This window comes from Callithrix jacchus, chromosome 21 (genome assembly GCF_049354715.1).
Source record: "Callithrix jacchus isolate 240 chromosome 21, calJac240_pri, whole genome shotgun sequence".
NCBI lineage: Eukaryota > Metazoa > Chordata > Mammalia > Primates > Cebidae > Callithrix > Callithrix jacchus.
Genome location: NC_133522.1, coordinates 23,409,660 through 23,432,770, shown reverse-complemented (window position 1 = coordinate 23,432,770; position 23,111 = coordinate 23,409,660). Strand labels below are relative to the sequence as shown.

Here is a 23,111-nt window from a genome sequence, read left to right as displayed (position 1 = left end):
AGAGAGAGAGAATAATCCAGATTAAAATAACATGGGTTAGGAAGCAGAGGACAAGTGGGATGGGAGAACCTAAACACTGAATTTAACTTCAGCCCAAATCAAGGAAAGTAGGAGAAATAAATTGATGTTTATAAGGGGAATTAATAATCTGTTTAGTGCCTAACTGAATCTGTAGTACCTACGGAAAATTCAGAACAAAAAGTTCAGGATGAATATCTAAATTTAAGGTATAGATTGGGTCAGTTGCATAAAGGTGATAACTGAAGCTTTGGGAGCATTTGAGATGGCCCAGAGCATATGCACGGCATGGTTAGAGAATACACCTGTGGAATGCTTATATTTGAAAAGACAAGCAGCAGAAGATGAGAATAGAAGATACGTTCAGAGAGCAGTCGAGGAATCAAGAGAGAATATTTCTCAGATGTTACAAAAGGGTAAGAGTTTCACTGAAAAATAAAAGCGGCAGCATTGTCAATGATGCATATTAAGTAGCAGATTTAGCTTAGAAGATTATTTGCAATTTTTGAGGGAGTAAGCAGTTTCATGAAGTGGCAGGCAAAGAAAATCAGATTGCAAACTGATTACAGTAAATTGATCGATCAATGCAGGAACTGGTCAAAATGAATAAGGAAGTTCATGAAAAAGCAGGGTCTAGAAACTTTTCCAGAGAGAAAGGTACATGGGAAAATGGAAGGCAGGCAAGTGTGTCAAAGAATTAACACATCACTTTAAAAGTATCATATTTTAATGTGATTTATCTGTGCTATTCATTAAAGAGGTATATCAATCAAGCCTGATTTTCCAACCAGGATAATTAATGGATAATTTGAAACAATTAAATTTCAACATCTCAAGTTGTCTAATACTACTTAACTAGTAGTTACTAAGAATGAAAATGTGTGATGTGTGTGGTGTAAAATAAAAGACTGTGATGATTAATTTTAGGTGTCAAACTTATTAAAGACTACCTGGAGAGCTAGTAAAGCATTAGTTCTGGGTGTGTCTGGTAGGGTGTTTCCAGAGATTACGGTGCCAGTAAGTGGATTGGGTGGAGAAGATTCACCCTCAATGTGGGTGGAAAAGGCAGAGGAAAGGTAAATTCTCATGCCCTCTCTCTCCTGGAGATAGAACACCCTTCTTCTTCTTCTGCCCTAGTGTGGGAAGCTTTCAAAGCAGAGCGACTCCATTATCAGTGAGGGATAGGAAAACGAGGCTGAAACTTGCTGGGTTGCATTCCCAGAGAGGTAGGTATTCCTAGCCTCTAGATGTTTACGGACAAGGGAACAAACTGATAATGTTTACTATAACAGACCCAGACTTAGAAGTGTCCCAATATTGTTACCTTGAGAAAAGAAGCATTCCTCATTTTGCTTTTAAGATCATAATATTGATTCTTGCAAAATATACTAATTAAGAAAAGTAATCCTTTATCACAAACTTTTGCAGCACAGCACATCTCCTCATAATCTTTTTCTATCCTATACATAAACAAGTATTGTACCTATTCCGGCTATGGAGTAGCTGTACTTTCACTACTTTACTTTATTAATAAACTTGCTTTTGCTTTGCACTGTGGTCTTGCCCTGAAATTTTTCTTGCACAGGATCTAACAACCCACTCTTGGGATTTGGATTGGAATCCCTTTCCTGTAACACTCAGACACCAAAAGTTCCAGGCTTTCCAGCATTTGGACCCTAGTATTTGCACCAGAGGCTCTCCAGGTTCTCAGGACTTCAGTCTCAGACTGAGAGTTTTACCCTCGACTTCGCTGGTTCTGAGGCTTGAATACTTGTACTGAGCCACGCTACAGGCATCCCAGGATCTCCAGCTTGCAGATGGCATGTGTCAAGACTTCTCAGCCTCCATAATCACACGAGCCAATTCCCCTAACAAATCACCTCTCATATGTCTATCTACATATGTATCTTATTGATTTTGTCTCTCTGGAGAATGCTAATGTAAAAAACTTTGCATTTTAAAAATATTTTTTGATAAAAGATGTATACTCATGTGAACAGAGGCTTACAAAGCTCTGAAACTCAATCTCATTATAAATCGTTCCAAAGACGATTATAGGACAAATAATCAGGAAAGGAAAAATAAGATATTTCTGCCTTTCTTGTAGACTCTAAAACATGCATTTTTCTCACATGGAAAGTAATGATGTAAGTCAACAAAGCATTCAGGAAACAAATGTTTTCCACCCAAATAATCTTCAGAAATATTCCTAAGACTATGAATGTATTTTTCAAAGGCCATAATGACTGCTTACATCGCAGACAACCTGAAACTGATGTTCTACAAAATAACTGGATAGTGCTCTTGATAAGTGTCAAGTTCTTGATGCATAAGGAAAGCAAAGTGCCTGACAGCTACCTGCAATGTCGAATTCTGGAGTGTATCCTAGACTGAGGATAAGTCCTCAGGGAGACAACTAAGGACACTTAAATAGGTCTATGGATTAGTTAATAGAATGGGTTCAATATTAATCTTTTTTTTCAATAACTGTTCCCTGATTATACAAGACATTATCCTTTAAGGAAGCTGCTTAAAAACTGTCAAGGTGTAACCCCAGCACTTTGGGAGGCCAAGGAGGGTGGATCACAAGGTCAACAGATAGAGGCCATCCTGCTCAACATGGTGAAACCCCATCTCAACTAAAAATACAAAAAATTAGCTGGGCATGGTGGCGCATGCCTGTAATCCCAGCTACTCAGGAGGCTGAGGCAGGAGAATTGCCTGAACCCAGGAGGCAGAGATTGCAGTGAGCCAAGATTGTGCCATTGCACTCCAGCCTGGGTAACAAGATTGAAACTCCGTCTCAAAAAAAAAAAAAACAAAAAAAAAAACTGTCAAGGAATTTCTGTACTACTTTTGAAACTTCTTCGTAAGTCTGAAAGGATTTAAAAGTTTCTTTTAAAGATTTCTAACTACGAATAAAATGGATGAAGAAACAATTATCTGTAAAGAATGGAAGAGAGCTGGATTTAACAATGTAATTGGAGGTGTCATATTAATTTTTAAAAATTTCAACCAGTTGAAAAATGGCCAGACTCAAGTGACGACAAGAAAACTTACCAATAATGCTGGGATCCTCAAGAAAGAAATTCTTTGTTTACATGTGAAGTAATCAGTGTATAACTTAGGAAAAACAAAACAAAAAAAACCTCAGAATGTGATTTTCAACCTGCATTTTCATGTGACTGTCCTAATGTAAAAGCGATGGTCAAGGCCAAATTTTAAGTTTCCATGCCATATGATTTTGCATTTCTACTCTGTGAAAGACACTAGTTACTATAAACAAAACGCCGTCTGTGATTATGAAAATGCTGGTGGAATATTATACATGTTTCCCAGTAACAGTATTTCATAGAATTTCATAGAATCTGTTATGACAAAGAGGCAAGCAAAGTTCTGTTTAGAAATAGAGGAAACAGGAAACCTTTGGATTACTTCAGCAGAAGCCTGGACAAATGGCTGTTCACCATGGAGAGAATGAGGAAAGGTGCCGGGGGAAGGGTCATTTGAAAGTAGTAAAGAATTATGAAGGGCACTGACTGAGACAAAGGAGAAGGACATTTTAGGAAGAAGGAAAACCTAAGCAGAGGCATAGGATAGCAAATGACAGGGTTGTTTTCATTATCTAACTCCAATGAGAGGTAGAGGAGCTCCAAAATTGGAATTTCCTTGAGTGATAGGATGTGAGGAAAACACCTTGGGGTTTAAAGAGCCTTAGGGCTCCCATCAAATTATGTGTTGCAAGTAAACACTAACTCCTCCCACAGTTTTACTAAATGCTGCTTAATGCATTTCTGTCTCCAAATTCAGCAAAGTTCCATAGAACCTAATATATATGAAATGCATGCTTTAGTTGCCATTTCCAAAGTATTGCTGGCAAATTTCCAAGTGCTGGAACTTAAAATAATGCCTTAAGTGCATTGTTTTGTATGTAGCCAATTATAATTCACCTGCAGACTTCTTAAAACGTCAATAATTCAAGACTCTAAACCAGTATCAAGTTGCCTACTAAGGTTCCAAGACACTGAAAAACACTGTTAACTGGATATGGATTTCATTCTAGCAGCAATTGCGAAGGTATTTTAGCAGCATTTGCTTCCTGAAACACTAGTCTCAGAATATGTTAATTGGTCTAATGTAAAAAGTATTCTGTCAGTAAATACATTTGCTAAACATTGGGTTAAGCAAGATTAATCAGATTTTTTTGCTGTAGGAGATATTGAAACCTTGAAACAATTAATGAGAAATAAGGTATTTAATGAAGTGGGAGATAAGATGCCCTGCCACAGAAACCCAACGGAAATCTAGTGATAAAACCGTTCCAGAACACATACTTTGGAAAACTGAACCAAATGCATCTCCGCTTGGCCTCATTTTAAATATATCAGACATTTGATGGAACAGCTTATCCAAATGTTCATGAAGAAAGAGAAAATTTCTCCTAAACAACTAGATTTCTACATACTTGTTATTATCATTACAGCATTTCCAATTAATGCTGTCTGTGGGAAAATTTTCTCTACTTGAGAAAATGTCTCAAAGTAGAAATTGGTGAGGGAAAAAAAATCATGAACAGATATATCCTATTCTGCCAATTCCTTCAGGGAACAAAAGCCAGTTAGTCAACTAGAAGCCTAAATTTTATTCATCTTATAATATAATTAAATCACTTGAAATGATCAGTTAGATGATAATGAAACACTGCAATAGGAAAAGCAAATCACTATATAAGTTTCAAAAAAGGCATAAAAAATGGAGCAGCAGTTTGAAGATATTTATATATTTTACAGGTTTCTTTGTCTTATAATGCCAGCCACAGCATGTATATCCATGAAAAATGACTATATAATGTCAACACTTTGGAATTGGTTCACAATTTCAGATACTGGGAGCTAAATGCCAGCCATAACATGTACATCCATGAAAAATGACTATATAATGTCAACACTTTGGAATTGGTTCACAATTTCAGATATTAGGAGCTAAAAATCAGAATAGATATCTATGCCAATCATGTTATGGTTCTCTGGCTTGAGAAGTGAGAAGCATATAAATGTCTAACACTAGAATCTGGGGCAGCAGAAAGAATGATACTCAAACAAAAACATTAATATGTCAAAACTAATTGGAAAATGTCAATACAAAGTCATTAGATTGTTTCTCTGAGAAGGTAAATTTTGTGATTGTAGTAGGGATTGAGATTAAAGCTATTTATCGTGTCTACCGTCATATTTACCTTATTTCTTAATCATGGAAGTGTTTGAAGTTTTCTTGGTACTTTCATCAAATACCTAATAATTTTCAGTTTACAGCCATCCCCCAATTGACAAACAGTGAGATTATCCTTTCTCAAGTGGATGATCAGAATTCCCATCATATACTCTTCAAAAGACTAATGTATGTTTTAACATAACTTCTTGTTTGGGGGATTTATCAGCATCCAAAAGCACCTTTTTCTCTTACAGAGTTCTAGAATTAGGTCCTCCCACACAAATAAATCACTTAACTGGGGTAATCAGCTCTTGTCCAGAAGTGATATGTTTTAGAAACATGTGAATCTTGGAGCAAATGCTGGATTTTATTGCTCTTAAAAATAAATTCTGGTAAGAATGTATCTAACTTCAGTCCAACTATCTCTAAGTTGCTATTACGTTATTTTTTCTCATGATTTTTGTAAATCTTCTCACTCTCCACAATATTCAGCAAACTCATAAGAAAGAAAGATTGTCACAGTATATACACAAAGTTTTCAGTAAAGATTGATGATCAAAATAATATAATACTTGATTTGAAAATACTGGAATGCTTAGATATATTATTTAGAGTAAAAAATAACAGGTTTGCTAAAGCAAAATTAGTCCTTTTTTCTTCTCTAAGCAGTGTTTGCACTCCCTACCTTGAAAAGGAAGTACTAGCCTTATATGGCAGCCACCTGCAGTGAAGAAAATAGCCTTCAGTTTTCCTGCCTGGAAGGTTCTTCCCCCGGATAGACTATATTAGCTTCATGTCTTCCAACTTTTTACTCAAGAATTATCTCTTCAGGGAAGTTCTCACCAACTACCCTACCTACAATTATTGTTAACCTGCTGGGCTCAAATGGATCCTCCCACCTCAGCCACCCAAGTAGCTGGGACTAGAAGTGTGTGACACCATTCCCATTTTATTGTTGGCACAGACAAGGTTTCATCATGTTGCCCAGGTTTCAAATTCTTTGGCCTAAGCAATCCACCACCTCAGCCTCCCAAACTGCTGGGATGACAGGCATGAGCCACTGTATCCAGCATCTCTTAATTATTAATAATTATCAACATACTGTATACTCTACCTACTTGCTACCTAATACAGAACTAAAATGTAGTCTCCACAAAGATAAGGAGTTTTGTCTTTTTCTTTCGGTTCTATATCACCAGCACCTAGGAGGTCCATGGCTTAAACAGATGCTCAATAAATAATCATTGAATGACTAAATCACCAGCATCATAAAAAATTTCTTTTATGTATACAGATAATTCTGCTAGTTGGTGCACTTTGTTAAATAATGACATACCCCAAACCCTTTAAAAGCTCAACAGAAATTATTAAATGCTGACATAGGCAGATGTCGGTGTTGGGCAATCAATAAAATGAATAACCAATAAAATAAATATTGGACAATCAATAAAATGTTATAAAATATGCATTATGATGAGTGGATATTCATGTAACATATAAAAAAACTAAAATAAAAGACCTTAAAAAATAATAGTAAAATAAAATGGATATTGAAAGAAATATTAGCAGTCTATATTATATGTATACCTCTCTAAATTTTAAAACACAGGCTCATCTTTTTTTTTCAAATTTTTTTCTTTATAAGTCCCAAGAAGCACACTCAAATTGGTCATCTAGTTATTACACTCTTTATCCAGATTTTATATTCATTTGCTGTTATTTTGTTTTATGGCTCTTGTGTTTTCAACTTGGTTGTAAGTTTCTGGAAGGCAAGATTATGTACAACAGTGGTCCTACAGCATCTAACTCAGGAATAAATGCACAGCCAACCCTGATTACATATGTGTTTACTGATTGGTTGATTGACTCATTTATGGTATCAAATCTAGTATCTATAGATACAGAAGTAGGTCTCTGTAACCTTCAAGTCAATGAACTCTATAGAATGACACTAAGGTAACAAGCAAAAGAGATTAGCACATCCAGCCCTTACTCCGCAATAATATGACATTTAGGGTATCATGGGAATTTCTAATTGAAATGTTGAAGGAAAAGTCATATTTTACAAACAAAGGACACACACCTATGAAACCAAATGCACGATCTTGGAAGCAATTTTCAAAGATATTCAACATTTTTTATATATGAAATGTCAAAATTAGGAAAATGATATTCAGCATCATTAATAATTGCACAATATGAAATTTACTTAAAGAAACTATTGTCAAACATTTGGATTATTTTTAAATTTTGTTATATGTAAGTCTATAATGTATGTTAGCTAAATTTCTGTATGATCATAGAATTTGTTTATTCATAATTTTTTTTCTTAATCATCTCGAGTAGCTTCCATGCTTAGGCTTAGACTTCCAAAAAGCCAATGAGTCACACTGGGGAAATCTGTAGCTCAGTTTAAACCTGTGATTATATTAGAATCCTAAGAGCACTCTGATTTTTTGCTGAGAGTAACAATCCTTGCAGTGATTAAAATACATAAAATATGATGCAGTTTCCAATGAGTGATATGAAACTATTACCAGAGACATGCTGCTTTTTCCTGAAAGACCATGAAGTCCTCAAAGAGCACAACATACAATTTCTTGAAATAGTGATATTTAATATACTTATATTTGGAATAGCACCATGAAAGTCATAAAACACCTGCCTTTCACTCAAAAACAGTGCTCCATTAATTAAATTCAAAACCTGAAGGAATTAAGCTTAGTTTCAAAATTATCTCCTTAGCCAAAAGTTTTGGAGAATAATCTAAATTTGTTCAGGGCCACAGTAGTCTGAAAGTTAAAGAGAGAAATCAGACTAAAATGGGAGGGACATATATCAGTAGCAAAAATTGCATACCAAACATAAAACAGAAACTAATATGAAAGCTGCAGTTAAGTCATGACTGATTTGAGAAGAATTGTGACTATTTAAAATAAGTAAACCATTTTGAATGTTAGTTTTTCAAGCAATAAATGCCAAGTATTTAGGCATTTAAAGATTTTAAGATGATCAATATTTTTATTGTCATGTTTAAAATGGTCCCTTTTTAATTAAGGAATGCAATTTTAAAGGCTAATTGAATGAATGGAGCTATATTAAGTTTTGAGCCACTTTAAAAAATGTAATATCTACTCATATAATTTCATTTAAAACAATGAAATTAAATATACATATATTTTATATGAATATACATATACTTACATTATGTATGTATATTTATATGCATATATTTTAAAAATTTTACCAGTTTATTAAGTTTCATTAAAACATCACATTTGGATAATTAGTGAGATTGCATTAAGTAATAGATTAATGTATGATCTTTCAATCTATGATCATGGTATGTCTTTTAATTGATTACATATGTTTAGTAGATCTTATTTCAACCAACTTTCAGCATAAAAAATCAAAGTCAAACATCAAAAATGTTAGTGCATCTAAAAAGCCTTTCTGGGAAACATACTACATGCAAGTAAATGAAAAAAAATCCAGAATAATTTCATAGAAATCTTTCAGAATAGACAATCACTTGGAAACTACCTCTGTCATAAACAGGAGCAAGAGTATCCTGGGGGAGGAGATTAAGTTAAAAAGGGTGATGTCAAATTTTAGATCATACATTCATATTCCAGAGAGAATAAGAAATTGACATTCCCTATAAATATCTGTTCTAAATCTAGGTAAAATACATTTCAGAGAAACTTATTTTGATAATACTAAGTCCTGTTTCTCTCCCAATCAGAAAGGTAGCACTTTTAATCTCACATTTTAAAATTCAATAAAATCAACTTTTAACTATGTAACAAATATTGGTTAGAACACAGGTGAGAGTTTTCTTTGCTATATGCTTTACCCATCTTTGTTTTGGGAGGGAACAGTTTTTAAGAAACAAATTATGTGTCACTTGACATGTCTTCTTTTCTAACCAAAACTGAGTTCTTTACTTAAAAAATTGAATTTGCATTATTTGTATAAAGTTCCAGCTATGTACTTATTCACAGACTAACCTTCAAAAATTACCTACAATTTGTTTTTACTTTACACTATTACCAGTTACCAATTTACAATGTATACCTTAATCATTTAAGAGCCATTTTATAGGTTATTCTTAACAAAGATCAATAACAATATCATCTATATCCTATATATTTCCAACAACTGAAATTAAAGCCTTTGGTAAAACACTATTCCTAAAAACAAATATATTTGGTAAATATATCTTTTAAATTTATCTTAAAAGGCATTTTATGAGCAAAGTATGAGTATATATTGTTATTAATAACTCTCCCACAACCAAACAATTTAAATTGATGTAGCCAAGCTCTTTGTATTTCAGGGAGAAAAATACAAAAAGAACCTTTCAAATTTTTGTCATGTCCATATTGTTCAACAGTATCATCCTCAAAACATATTAAATTTTAACTTGTAGTATATACACAAAGGGATCATTTCAATGTGAAGGAATTCTAGCATTTGCAAACAATAAAAGAACAGATTTTCTCATGCTTTAACATCAAAGCAACCAACCTTTTTGTTATACTGGATGCCCAAGGTTCAAACGCTTAAATCACCATAACCTCATGAGAACACCTGGCATTTATTTCTTCTAATATCTCTTGTCAAAAACAAGGCAGCGATCAGGCATGAAACACCACAGTGCACTCTACTTTAAATGCCCCATCTTGTCATAATTGTTCTTTTTAAAGAGAAGGGTCCTTAATATATTAATGAGCACTATTGTGAAGTAGAAAAGCCTAACCACAAAGGGTAGCCATGTCCCCTGAACTGATACAGATTTCCGCTTAGAAACTAGAAGGTAATTGAAATACTTAATCTATCAACAGTCACTTCTCCAAAAGGAAGGCTGTTTAATAATGATAGAATAAAATATCAGATTTAAGTTTAAATCTTTGTTTAAAACAGTATTTTTAATTCATCAGGGTTCTCATCTCATTACTTTGTACAATACACATAGTATAATTCGCTAGGTATCATCTGGGTTTTGTATTATGTCCTCACATGTAAAACTTGTATAAGTGTGCCTGCTCCTTGTTGAGCTGGATATCACACCAAGGGACAAAAACTGGCATTGGTATAGCAAGAGGACCTACTGGGGACACAGAAACAAGTCAGTGAAACAAACCACAATTACTTTTGCACCAACTTGATACATAGAAAAGGAAAATAATGCTTGTTTTGCTTTGTTTCTTAGTAGCTCCTGGCTAAATGTTTTATAAATATCATAAATGAAGGAATTCCTATTTAGATGCTGGTAGAACCACTGTTATCCCTGGAGAGATATATATGTTCACCAGAATGTCTGATTCAACAATTGCGCAACAAAAGCATGCCTTTGTGGTCTGCATCACACAATACTACCAAAAGCAGATTTTATAAATTGGATTGGTGTTAAAGCACATGTTCTCTTGAATACACATAGCTCAATAACTTGATCAATGCAATTATCTTGAAAACGACTAGAAGCCAAGAATACAAAGATAGAAGACAGATACATAACTATTAAAGTCTCTGACAGGGGTTTTTGAAAATAAATTGCTATAAAGCAAGCTATTACTTGTACTGGTAGTTGCTACACAGAGCAGAAATGGGATAGAAAAGAGAAAATATGGAAGTAATCACTGAGAGAACCACAAAATTCCAGGAAAAGTATTTGAAATTAGTAGCAATCAGGAGTTGAAGGATGGAGCAAAAATCACTACTCTGAGTGGTATATATAAGGAAAGTGTCTTTCAGGAGACACTTTGAATGCTATAGTCTATAGAGGAAGGAATGTCTTCTTCAGGGAGGGAGCTGCTCTCACCCGCCCCCCCCTCCCCCCGTTGACATACATACTTTCAGGAAGGTTAAATATAACTCTTTTCTGGAAAATATCCTATAACCTTCCCAAGAGAGTTAATGGCTCTTGTTCAATATTTTCAAGAATTTGGGTCATACGTCTGGATTGTAATTATTTACTCATTACTTTTTTTCCCCCCAAAACCAGCATGTGTACTCTCTCAGGGTGAGAACAGGATTTTAATCATCTAGCATTTCTCAAGCTAATCACAGTACAGTATTCAAATTTTTCTAACTTTTTGCTTAGAAAAGACATCATTTATTGTTTCTCCTTCAGAATTTTTAAGGATAATATTCTTTGTTCTCATGCTAATTGCAACTATTTTAGACTACATCTGAATTATGTAGAATAAACACATTAAGGGTCTTTTATTTCCTTACCTCTTCCTAATAGGCAGAAAACCCAGACTTTACTTCTAACTAATGTACCTTATTGCTTATAGGCGTACTTCCTGGTTCCCTGTTCATGTTTTACACAGTCTCCCTAGTTGGTGACTAGTCATGTACCTAGAAATTGCTATCGCATCCTCTCTCTATTGTCTCTTAGTCATTTAAACGTTCCAGTTCTAGCTCTGAGGTGTTAAAAATAAATAAATAAGGTAACACAATCAATATAGCAGAGTCACTGTTAAACTTTCCCATTACCAGAGTGAAGTCAGAATAGTATGATTCTCACAATAAACATTCCGGAATGACACTGAACAAAATGGGCAGGCTGTTATAATTTTGTCATTGGCAAAGAATGACATTAATCAGAAGTCAGTCTTCAGAATAGGTGTCTAAAAATAGCTGTTATCCTCACAAAATCAGTGTCTATATATTTTTATATTTGAGTGTGTACATGTATATACACATGCATGCATTTGTATACACATTTGTGTGTGTATGTGTACATATACGCAGATTTATGTATTTGTATATATGTCTGTGGGTTTATGTGTGTACACATACATATAATAAATACTCTAATATGGAAGTATATATGTTGGATCCCCACCTGAAAAGACACTTAAATAAGTACTACCACAGGGTAAAAAGAGGGGGAATAGGATAAGATAAGTGAACATTTTCTGCAAAAATTTAACAGCATGTAGAAAGCCAAAAGCATAGACAAGGTTTGGCCTAGTGGAAGATTTTTTTTTCTTTCATTCTGTATTCTTGACCCACAGATTGAGGGGTACAGTGGAGGGGAGATGGCAGGAGAGGCTGCAGCGGGTTCTGACTGTTGACGCTGGACTACCTTCTTCTTCTGGACACTGTGGCTTTCTCAGAGGTGGTGAAGCAGGAAAGCCACAAAAGGGCAAGAATGGAACGTAGTTGAGTTCCTTTAAATCCTGGGAGCTCAGATGTGGTGCTGGCAGGCCACCATCTGTGGGCCGTGGTTAGAGTGGTGGAGTGCCTGTCTTCATCTGGGGGAGTCCCGAAAGCACATCTGGTGAAGGCTCTGACAGGACGGCATTGCCATCCAAATGGCAGCATCCTGAGGTTTCGCCCATGGGTGTGAAATAAAGAGGAAACATTCTGTCTGGTCTCCTTACCAAATTTTTTGGTACTAAAAATAACTAGTTTTCTCATCCTGAGAACTAATGACTTAAGGCAGTTATAAACAAAGTATCTGTTTGAAATTCAGAGTTTAGTCTGTATGGCTGGGGGCAACCTTATTTAGCAGCACAAATTATGTCTAAATATGGAAAAAGACAGGTGGTCAGTGTAGAAAATTATACTGAAAGATCTTTTTCCTTTGGCTGACAGAGTTAGCTTTTTGAAAATGAGGGCAAGCGGGTCAGTTATCAGGGAAAGGTTGTTCAGGGACAGTGAGAAGACAGGGACATTGTTTAGACACTCTGGAATGCTCTCTAGAGGCGAGAATGAGGGTTTAGTTTTTGCTCTGCTAGGTTCTATTTTTAATCTTTTGTTACTGTATTTTCCACAGATATTCCAATAAAAAATATGAATTGTGAATATAAACTTTGTTACTTGTTTTGCAATATTTGGTCCCACGGTGTGTGTGGCCCCTAATAATTTTCCATAGCAAATACTGGTTATCAGAAAAATGTAGTACAGACTTCTAAACTTCCTGAGTCTCCCCTGCCTCATGTATAGAAGGTGAATAATGACAATGCCAGCCATAAATGGTTGTTAAATCTGGTACTATGGATATATGCTGTTATTTGGGAGAAGAATTTTGTTCTTCCAAAAGCGTTTGAAATGGCCTGTGAATAATGAGTTTAACTTCCAAACAGTTAAATGTAGTTGGAAAAAGAAGAAAACAAATTTATTTTAGACTGTAGCATTGAGCAGCAGTACATACAACCTAAGCTGGGTATAATTTGGAAATACCTAGTGTACTATGTGCCATTGCCAATGAAATTTGCAAGAAAGTGAATGTAGCATCTTCTACAGGTTCAAGCGTCATGTCTGTCTTGGAGATGATGAACCACAAGTCCTCAGACCTCAGTTTATTTTTTTTTTTTGAGACAGAGTTTTGCTCGTTACCCAGGCTGGAGTGCAATGGCGAGATCTCGGCTCACCGCAACATCCGCCTCCTGGGTTCAGGCAATTATCCTGCCTCAGCTTCCTGAGTAGCTGGGATTACAGGCACGTGCCACCATGCCCAGCTAATTTTTTACATTTTTAGTAGAGACGGGGTTTCACCATGTTCACCATGATGGTCTCGATCTCTTGACCTCGTGATCCACCCGCCTCAGCCTCCCAAAGTGCTGGGATTACGGGCGTGAGCCACTATGCCTGGCCCAGAACTGTTTTATCTGATTTTATATTAGCACAGTAAGGGCTTAAGATATGACTGGTTTGATTGCCTGGAGTCTAAAATCAATACAACTGACAAGCAAGTTGGGGGGACTAGTCAGTCATAAATATTGAAGTTTATGGATGATGTTCACTGTCTCAGTTACAAGTGAAGCTGAACAAATGGAGAAGAGAGAATAAATTCCAGGAGGTTGCATGAGGTTCTACTTCCAGGGAAGGGCCAGGAAGCAAATCACTATCAAAGAAACAGCTTTGTGTGCTCATATGATTTTGACGCACTCACCTGGGCCACAAAAGACAGATGAATCTCTGTCTTGTGAATTGTCTTGTCAATTGTGAATTGTCAGGTGTCCTGTAAACTGGTATACTTTAAACTATATTTGGCAGTGAGTATTATCCGTTAGATGGAAAGCTCTCTTCATGAACACAGAAAAACACAACATATTTTTCAGACAGAGGAGAGCTTTATACCTGATTGACCTTTGTCCTGACTGACCAAAGTAGTTGCTCTTTTCCCACAGATATTTAATAGGCAGATGAATAGCTCCACCACAATGGCTCCTGAAGGAGGTTCTTTTCGACTACCATTTTCCCCAGCGGATCTTTCTTGCCACCGCCAAAACTCAGAAGGTGGAAATCTCTTAGCCTCTTGTCTACTGGAATATGGGCATGTGAGAAAGTAGTAAAGTGCCTTCAAGCCACAATAGGATATTCAACCCTCACTGACATTTTAAGCCCAGGATTTTATATCTGTTAACTTTCCATTTTTATTGCTGTTGTGTTTGATCACTTGCGAGCTCCCTAAAGAAATGTGTAAGTATCTACTCTGTTAGAAACATCCTAGAAAAAGGAAGATACAATCCCTACCTTCATTTTCTATACAGTCATCTGTCTTATAAAATTGGAGTCTGATGAAATGGTTAAAAGTGTCAAGATTCACAAAGACCCACCTGGTAGACTGCCTTAGCTCAATTGATGTCATAGCCATTTACCATTCCAAGCAGCTCTCTGAGAGAGCAAAGTTAGAGGGAAAAACACAGGCTTCTAGAGGTTCTGAGATGTGCCCTTCAGTGGAAAGGTTGGCCAGACCAGATCCCAAATGCAACAAGATACTGCTCTAATTCTTCTCCTTCTACACAAGGGCTTTTCAAGTCTTTTTCTCATTTAATGTGAATAGTCCCTTTGCTTAAATTACATGTTACTTAGAAATCACAAATAAAAATAGACAAAAGTAAAAGTTATTCAGGGTCTTCTAGGTGTGCTTTTCCTGGGAGGTCACATTGTCACATGGTAGAATTTTCAGGTTCTTGCAGACAGGGTTCTGCAGTATTCCTTGTGTAAAGGCCAAATAAGATGAAAGATCTAATACACTTAGAAAATTTAAAACATGCGCTTAGTTCTATTGTTTGTTTTTCTACTTACCTACATATGGGAATTGAAGAAGAGAAGAACTGTACTAAACATTAGAAAGAAAAGATGTTATCTTCATGCTATTAAAACTTGCACAATCTTTCTCCTCCAAAGCAATTTTTTGTAGAAGAATTTTAAACCTTTTCAAAAGAACTTCAGCCTTTGCATACTAATAATCACATCCACAACTACTGTGTTAATATAGCAAAGACATTCTGAAGCCCCAATTAAATTTGAATTCAAAGGTATATGTTCTTTAGAAATAATCAAAATGAAAGACCAAATCACAAATTGATATAAAAGTATAAACCAGGACAACAAAAAGTTTTTAAAAATCTTTCATACAAATACCACTAGAAAAAAAAGGATTTCAAATAATTCATATTTCTCATTAGTTTTGAAGCTTAAGGGATTTGAGAACATCTTTAATCCATTTCTCTCTTTTATGTAAGAATTTGAACTTAGAAACAGTATAAATACTGTAGATAGTATAAATTTATACTAGACACTGATTTTTAGAGAACAAGTAGATATTCATTGTCAAGAAATTCCTTTACACATCATAATTATATACACATCCCCTTTGCTTGCGAATGAAGGTCTTGTGTATGCTTTTTTCTCCCTTAATTAAAATGGAAAATGTTTTGAGTCTTTTGTTACTTTATATTCCACAGATGTTCCAATAACATTTTTAAAATTACAAAAACAAACGCTGATGCTAGTTTTGCAATATTTATTTACATAATGTGGGTGGTCCCTAAAACTTTCCATGGCCAATATTTGTTATTGGGAGAACTATTTATTATTCCTTACAAAGATATTTAAAGGGAAAAGACACTTTAGTTTGACAGACATGCTTGGATTGTAGCTAGTACCCCTATATCTCCATTATGAATAAGATGCTTATTGCGTTTTTCACTGAGATGACACCTAGTTCTTGGTATGATTCAAAATCACCAGTGAAGCAGTTTGGAAACTTGCTGTATGTTTTAGTGAGAAATATTCAATGGGACATGAGAGTTTGTGTGTATGTGTGTAGTGTGTTTTAATTTGAATGCTGACACATTTGGGGCATTCTGTTTAAAAATATTATACTCTGAACATATACATTACAGCTCTTAACCCTAGATTAATCATCTATGATCTTGGGGATGCCATCACGCCCTTGAATCTGAGTTCATATAAAATGAAAGAGTTGAACTAGGCTGCCTATAGGAATATGCTTGAATCACTCTTATCAGGGAGGGCTATATGAAGGGTAGGGTTCTTAAGCTGGGCTCTAAAGAAACGCTAGGACTTTAGTATATCCATAGATAATTTTTCTTATAATTTTCATTGTCAGTCTTCAGTTGTAGAACTTTTCAAAAAACAATGCTTATTGGAGGACAATTCCAAATTACTTTGCCTAGAAACAATAGCCTACACTGTGACTCCTTTCTGCCATTTCAATCTTTCTACCACTACTAGCTTAAAGGAAACTTATGCAACAAATAGATCCAGCTACTCATTTATCATGTCCAGAACACACATCACTTCTTACAGTATCTTTGACTATCCTGTCATTCCAAGACCTCCCCCTAGAATGTACCCTTCTCTTTTTGTGTTCTTGAACTCATGTCTTCCCCTGCAAAGTTTTCATAAATACATAAGCCAATAAGCCAATCTTCAATTTCCTTTTTTCTTTTCTTTTTTTTTTTTTTTTTTTTGAGATGGAGTCTTGCTCTGTCACCCAGGCTGGAGTGCAGTGGTGTGATCTTGGCTCTCTGCAACCTCCGCCTCCTGATTTCAAGTGATTCTCCTGCCCCAGCCTCCTGAGTAGCTGAGATTACAGGTATGCATCATCATGCCCAGCTAATTTTTGTACTTTTTAGTAGAGACAGGGTTTCACCATGTGGCAGACTGGTCTTGAAGTCCTGACCTCTTGATTTGCCTGCCTTGGCCTCCCAAAGTGCTGGGGTTACAGGTGTGAGCCACCACGCCCAGCCTCAGCTTTTCATTTCTGATGGCTTCTGTTACTTCTGGAATACAATTCCATTTCTACAACATGACAAAGACAACTCTTTGTGATATGGGTGTTGCCTCTAGCCTATGAATTAACAGATAATTAATAATAATACATAATGTAACAGGCAGTGGGCCAAAATAACAAATCAGACACTCATGGCTTCTGTTATAATGGAATTTGCATTCTAGTGGGAAAGACAGATAAGAAGAAGCAAATAAACACATTGAAATGATGTCAGACAGTGATATAAAGAAAATCAAGCAGGAACAATGTATGACAGAATGGGGAGGTGGCAGATCAAGGAGGACTTTGAGGAAAGTACATTTCAACAGAACCTGAATGACAAGAAGATGTCAACCAAGTCCAAATCCAAGGGAAAAGCATTACAGGAAAGAATAGCAAGTGTCAAGGGCAGAAATGAAGTTTGGCTTCTTCAAATCACAGAGGCCACTGTGATTTTGTGTAGCATGCCAGCTAAAACAAATTGTTTCAAACAGGTCCAGAGTAAAAGGCAGGGCCAGCGTAAGTAGGGCTGGATTGTGTAGGATGGATGAAATTTGGATTATCTTCTTACTACAACAGAAAGCTACAGGAGGGTTTAAGCAAAGTGAGAAGGTTGCTTTGACTTATATTTTTAAATGATTACATTCACTGCCATGGGGAGAATGCTTTTCAATGTTATAAAAATGAAAGAGGAGGCCGTTGTCGTAGTAATTTTATCTCCAGACATTTTTAAATATCTTCCCCTTCCCCGGATGTGACTTGCAGAGTAGTTTTTCTACTGACTAACATAGAAGAGTTAGAAATGAAATTTTGTTTTGCAAAGATTATATTTTAACCAGTAACATATTATTAGTGTGGAAGTCAAAAGAGATGAATATTCTAAAAATGTGTAATAATCAGTTGTGTTAAATGCAGGATTAATTCATTTCAATCATTCCTCCATAAAATATTGGTCAAAAATTAATATATATCAGGCACAGTGCTACTTTCAAGCATTACTGAGGTGGCAATAATAACGAGAGCTAAATAACGACATTAGTTAAAACATAGGACATGTACTGTGCATTACTCTGTATAACACCCTTTACATATATTAACTTATTTTTCCTCATAACGTCTCTATGAACTATAAGTTGTTATTTGCCTAATTTTTTTTGAGATGTAGTATTGCTCTGTTACCCCAGCTGGTGTGCAGTACCACGATCTCTCTTCAATGGAACCTCTGCCCCACAGGTTCAAGCGATTCTCCTGTCTCAGCTTCCAGAGTAGCTGGGATTACAGGGCCTGCCACCAAGCCTGTCTATTTTCTGCAGTTCTTTTAGTAGACACACGCTTTCACCATATTGCCCACGCTGGTCTCAAATTTCTGACCTCATATGATCTGCCCATCTCAGCTTCCCAAAATGCTAGGATTACAGGTGTGAGCCACCCGTGTCTGGCCTATCATTTGCCATTTTTTTTTTTAATTTTTTATTGGATTATAGGTTTTGGGGTACATGAGCAGAGCACGCAAGACAGTTGCGTAGGTACACACATGGCAGTGTGCTTTCTTTTCTTCTCCCCTTCACCCACATTTGGCTTTTCTCCCCAGGCTATCCCTCCCCACCTCCCCCTCCCACTGGCCCTCCCCTTTTCCCCCCAATAGACCCCAGTGTTTAGTACTCCCCTTTCTGTGTCCATGTGTTCTCATTTTTCATCACCCACCTATGAGTGAGAATATGCGGTGTTTCATTTTCTGTTCTTGTGTCAGTTTGCTGAGGATGATGTTTTCCAGATTCATCCACGTCCCTACAAACGACACAAACTCATCATTTCTGATTGCTGCATAATATTCCATGGTGTATATGTGCCACATTTTTCCAATCCAGTCTATCATCAATGGGCATTTGGGTTGATTCCAGGTCTTTGCTATTGTAAACAGTGCTGCAATGAACATTCGTGTACATGTGTCCTTATAGTAGAACGATTTATAGTCTTTTGGATATATACCCAGTAATGGGATTGCTGGGTCAAATGGAATTTCTATTTCTAAGGCCTTGAGGAATCGCCACACTGTCTTCCACAATGGTTGAACTAATTTACACTCCCACCAACAGTGTAAAAGTGTTCCTTTTTCTCCACATCCTCTCCAGCATCTGTTGTCTCCAGATTTTTTAATGATCGCCATTCTAACTGGCGTGAGATGGTATCTCAATGTGGTTTTGATTTGCATCTCTCTGATGACCAGTGACGATGAGCATTTTTTCATATGATTGTTGGCCTCATATATGTCTTCTTTCGTAAAGTATCTGTTCATATCCTTTGCCCACTTTTGAATGGGCTTGTTTTTTTCCTGTAAATCTGTTTGAGTTCTTTGTAAATTCTGGATATCAGCCCTTTGTCAGATGGGTAAACTGCAAAAATTTTTTCCCATTCTGTTGGTTGCCGATCCACTCTAGTGACTGTTTCTTTTGCCGTGCAGAAGCTGTGGAGTTTCATTAGGTCCCATTTGTCTATTTTGGCTTTTGTTGCCAATGCTTTTGGTGTTTTGTTCATGAAGTCCTTGCCTACTCCTATGTCCTGGATAGTTTTGCCTAGATTTCCTTCTAGGGTTTTTATGGTGCCAGGTCTTATGTTTAAGTCTTTAATCCATCTGGAGTTAATTTTAGTGTAAGGTGTCAGGAAGGGGTCCAGTTTCTGCTTTCTGCACATGGCTAGCCAGTTTTCCCAACACCATTTGTTAAACATGGAATCCTTTCCCCATTGCTTGTTTTTGTCAGGTTTATCAAAGATTGTATAGTTGTATGTATGTTGTGTTGCCTCCGGTGCCTCTGTTTTGTTACAAATGAGACAATCTACAACAGGAGAGTTCAGAAACTTTCCCATCATCCTTCAGCTAATATATGGCAATATAAGATATTGAATTTACAGAATCTAGCTCCAGAACCTACACTTTGATTAGCTACTTCAATTTCTGAAAAATTAAATATTGTCTTTATTTTTATAAATTATTATTTGATCATTAAGATACATATGGAGCAAAATTATAAGGAAATATAGGAAAAGACATGGTCGCAAATTTTGCAAGAGTAAATTTTTAATAATCTGAAATACTGACATTCTTTTAATATTATCAATGAGTTAAAAAGAAAAAAAATGAGAGGATGCATGAGTAATGAATTTAGCCATTTGTTTGAGAAATTGCCAATGAGAAGAACATCTAAAAATAAGAGCAAGAATTAGAAACACAATGTTCTTTAAGAATGGATGACTCTGAACACTCTGAACACAAAAGTGTCAGTTGTAAAGTAAGAGTAAAAACTTTAAAATGGGAAGAAATAACATGTACACAAGGCCTCCCAGGCAGGGATGATCTAAACACAGGTAAAGGAATTATATTCAGAACAGGAGAGAAATTTTTATCAACAAAGCTTTAAAGCAATAAGGAAGAGGGTAACCAAAAATAAAATTTTAGAAGAAGTAATTCACATTATATAGTCATATTAATAGAAACGCCATATAGGATATTGGAACCATATATAAAATAACAAAGAACATTAAGTGACAAAGAAGTGGCAGATAAGAATATCATTTATTCCTTTCTGAAACAAGACTGAAAAATAATGTCAGAACTCTATTGTTTGTCATTTGTCACATTACATAATATTCATACTTATGTTTAATATTTTATGTGTTAAATATAAAACACACCATCATACAAGTTCAGGTCTTTTGAGATTATCAAACCCTCTTCAGGCATTGCCAAACTTAGAGCCAATTGAGTTGCGATGCTTGATAATCTTAATCAACATCAGAGCTTAGTAGGCTAACTTAAAAATTGTGTTCTAGAAAGAATTATTCTGGTATGAAATCATATTCACCAGTTGCTTAGGACTTGGGTATATGTCTCATGTAGACCTTACATCTGAATATCTATAGCTTAAAGCCAACTCTGAAGTTATGAATGAATGAATGAATGAATGAATGAATGAATACAGAAGTAATCAGAGAAGTGATAGAGACAGAAAGTGAGAATGCTACCAGAACGCCTCCACAAACCACTGTAATTGGTGAGATGTGCACCGCTGCTTCTTAGCGCTCATTACTCCACTGGGGTTGGGTGTCAGGCATCATCATCAAGAACAGGTGTTGGCATCACTTACAGCTCATTCATCATTAGGCTGCAGCAGTGTTAACATATGCTGTGTTAGTGCTAATCATGTTTGTTTTTACAATCAATGTTGATCTGCCCTTCATCATGCCAAAGAGATAAATGTTAGCTGAGGAGAAACAAACCTGGAGCATCATCTTATTTACTTACCCAGGTTCCTGTTCTCCCTCCCCCATACGTCAGGAAAATTCTCATGTCTAGAATCTATACATGTTTAAAGATTTCAAATTCAAGATGTTGAGATAACTTAAAAGTATGTAGAAAGCATTTGTTTAGAATTATATTTGACATAGACTTATTAGAGAACTCCTGATTAAAACCTTAAATTCTGATATTGATTTTATGTCATTGATTTAACTGTAGATCACTTAATCAATGACATTCTATTTAACAGACTAGGATTTAAAGACAATTAAGTTGGAATTATAGACAGCCCATCTTGCTGTTCAATTGTTAACGTGTAAGATCAGAATAAAATGTTTAGCCTTTTAGACAAACCAGGAATCATGTAATCAGACCTATATAGCAATGTTACACATATTCATTGATTAGGTTCTGTCTGATTTAATGAAAAGACTTAAACACAGAGTTGCCCTCTTCAGTATATCTGTGGTTTGCATTAAGCATATCACTTAACTTCAGCTTAACAAAATTCGAGTTTGTTAATTAATTAGTTCATTCAGGATCTCTAAATTGCAATTTGCATATCAACTGTTAGTTCTTAAATAGAGTTCTTAAAATGTTTACAGAAATTTTCTTCTTAAATGTTGTACTCTTTACCTTGGCTTTTTTTTTGGAAACAGAGTTTTACTCTTTCACCAAAGCTGGAGTGAAATGGCATGATCTCAGCTAACTGCAACCTCTGCCCCCAGGTTCAAGTGATTCTCCAGCCTTAGCCTCCCGAGTAGTTGTGATTATAGGCACCTGCCACCAAGCCTGGCTAATTTTTGTATTTTTAGTAGAGACAGGGATTTCACCAGGCTGATCAGGCTGGTCTCAAACTCCTGACCTCAGGTGATCCAACCACCTCAGCCTCCCAAAGTACTGGGATTACAGGCATGAGCCACCAAGCCTGGCAGTTTTGTTTTGTTTTCTAATGTTGCCAAAAGTTTGGCTGAGTAAAAGTACATTTTGATTTAAACTTTTTGCAAATATGATAATTTTTAAATCAGGGAGTAAACAATTGAGGCTGTACAGCCCAGTAATTTTTACAGCTAGATAATTTTTTATAGTTGTTTTACATTTGGTTTTGTATTGTGTTGATGCATGTGTGTGCTATGACAAGAGTTGCATCTTTTTCACTTTGCTTTCTGCTGGCTCTCTCTCATCACGCTATTTTTTCTTTAGGGCTCTGGCTTCAATTCCACTCTTTGTGGCTTTGGCATTTTACTTTCAGGTCTTTGACTGTAGCCAATTTAGTATCTTTTTATTCTTTCTGTCCTTCCTGTGCACTAGTATAATTTGTTCTTGAGACAGAAAATTGTTTATCTGACAAGCTTTTAGGGTCTTGAACTTTTCCTTCTCTGTTAAACATTACCCAGTTAGTTCCTTCTTTTGTAGCTGAATTTTATTATTTTTTTTTCTTTGAGACAGAGTCTCACTCTATCGCCCAGGTTGGAGTGCAGTGGCACAATCTTGGCTCACTGCAACCTCTGCCCTCCACCTCCTGGGTTCAAGAGATTCTCC

General features: G+C 35.8%; 1 protein-coding gene across 1 annotated transcript in view; it reads right to left on the bottom strand.

Moving 5' to 3' along the window:
• LOC128930371 (uncharacterized) overlaps window positions 1-23,111 on the bottom strand; it is a 310,834-nt gene that overhangs the window by 120,869 nt on the left and 166,854 nt on the right. The window lies entirely within an intron of this gene.